At 31.9% G+C, this 2,192-nt stretch overlaps 1 pseudogene; it reads right to left on the reverse strand.

Moving 5' to 3' along the window:
• Positions 1-373: 373 nt before the first annotated feature.
• On the reverse strand, positions 374-1,226 carry LOC100814702 (stem-specific protein TSJT1-like; annotated as a pseudogene).
• Between the last annotated feature and the right edge of the window lie 966 nt (positions 1,227-2,192).

A 2,192-nucleotide genomic window follows, 5' to 3' on the forward strand; every position in this document is an offset into this window, starting at 1 on the left:
GTTTTAAAAAATTGAAATTTAGGGATAAACACTTGTTTTAAAACAAACTAAGAAACTATAGAAGAACAAAGCCTACATAATAATAATAATAATAATAATAATAATAATAATAATAATAATAATAATAATAATAATAATAATATATCAACCAAGAAAAAGAAAAGAGAATGGATGTTTCAGGCTTTGATCTATTGACCATTCCAAACAAAAACACCAGTAAAGCGTTAAATTCCACACACAAGTTACCCTTTGAAATGTATTTTACTTTTTCTATTATGCCACATTTATTTTTCTTTTCCATTATCTTATACTTATTAGTTACTCTGAAAAGAATTAGAAATTTGAATGGTGATTTAGAATCAAAGCTTTAAATTTACATACCAGTTGGAAATGGTGCAAATGATTTAGCACAGCTTGCTTTTATAAGCTCCAGATTTTCAGAAATAACTATGGAACTATCAGTTGCAACACCCCAGTAGAGCCCAATCTGGCCATTAGAACCATGCTCAAACAAACAAATTAATAATCAGTCCAAGAAAGATTAATAACACCATTTACACATAGCCAAACCACACATTGCCATGCATAGATCGAGAAATTAGAGAGTTACAGATGCTACAAAAATTGTTCCATCCTTGTTGTCATAGATCACAAATCGAAACTACCTTCAAGTTCCTCGACGACCTGATCAGCAGGGTGTGGACCCCTGTCGTGAAGAGTTCGATACACTTTAGTGATAAAAATGGCCTCATTTGTTCCCTTTGATAGACCATACTGCTTATTGACCATGCTAAGGTTGTGCAAGCCACCCAGGAAGACACAATATATGTTATCCAAACCACTAAACAACCCGTGACATATTTTTTCTTTTGTATTAGCAATACAACTTAATCATTCATAAATCCGTTTCACAAACAATGGATTTATTAACCTATCAACCATGAAATTTGAAAATGGAATGTACTGATTATAACAATAGATTCATTTATATCTCAAAGGCAATTAAATTAAGTATACCTATGATGAATGAAGGGCTTGTTTAAAGGGGAATAGGCTAACAAAGCATCATTCCCAAAGCACATGGAGAAAGCATTGGAGGAATTGTAGGGCATGAAATCCTTCAGGATTTCATGACTTGGCTTAGGCTTGCTGCATGAATTCAAAGAAGCTGGATTGTTCACCTCTTTGGGTGCTTTAACCAACTTCTCCTTGAAAAATCCCAACATTTTTGCCTGTGCCAATGAATTAGTAACCTTCTCAAAGAAATGCGCCAATATCAATATGGTATTAACTGCAGAATGAACATGAAAAAATTATCAACTTCTAGAAAATAATAAATGATAATTCATATCAACAATTGGGAAGGGAAAAAATAAACTCTAAAAAGTGGAGAATGTACCAAAAATCAGCAATCCAAATAGTTGCAGATGAAGAATGAGATTTAGAAAACGGGCAGTGATGATAGGAAGCATGAGTCGATCAAGCTTTGATATATAGATGCAATAGGATGAGAGAAACCGTGTGCCATGTGAACATGCCAATTCTATCCCAACAACTGAGCAAGAAAAGCAGATAAAGATGCCATATCAGGCAGCCAAGATCAATGCCACAACCGAAAAAAATAACTATTAGTAAAGTATAGCAATCATTACCTTTATTATTGAAATGTCATGTATGCCTGTCATTTGTAACATATAAGAGAAAGAAAAACATGATAAAAGACAGAAAATGAAAGAAAAAAGAGTTACCTTTTGTTGATATTGCACCTCCAGTTGCATATCCATTCAACAAACCAACAATTTATTTTCTGCACTTGTTTTAAAAAATTGAAATTTAGGGATAAACACTTGTTTTAAAACAAACTAAGAAACTATAGGAGAACATAGCCTACATAATAATAATAATAATAATAATAATAATAATAATAATAATAATAATAAAAAGCAAACATGCATAAAAATCAGCTAACGTGCGGGCACAAGTGTATAATAGACATGCAAGTGTTAGCATCAAAGGAAAAAAAGATATAGGAAAGAAGCACAAAAAATTAAATGAAGAACTAAAGATACATAACAGGAAAAAAAAAGGTGTGGTTTGTGCTTCTTTAATTCGACCATGGGTCAATAGAATAATCATTTGAACATCATTTTCAGCCTCATTCAAGTACTCTAAGAACTGCAAGCAATAATTAT

The sequence above is a fragment of the Glycine max genome, chromosome 20 (assembly GCF_000004515.6).
Source record: "Glycine max cultivar Williams 82 chromosome 20, Glycine_max_v4.0, whole genome shotgun sequence".
NCBI classification, from domain to species: domain Eukaryota; kingdom Viridiplantae; phylum Streptophyta; class Magnoliopsida; order Fabales; family Fabaceae; genus Glycine; species Glycine max.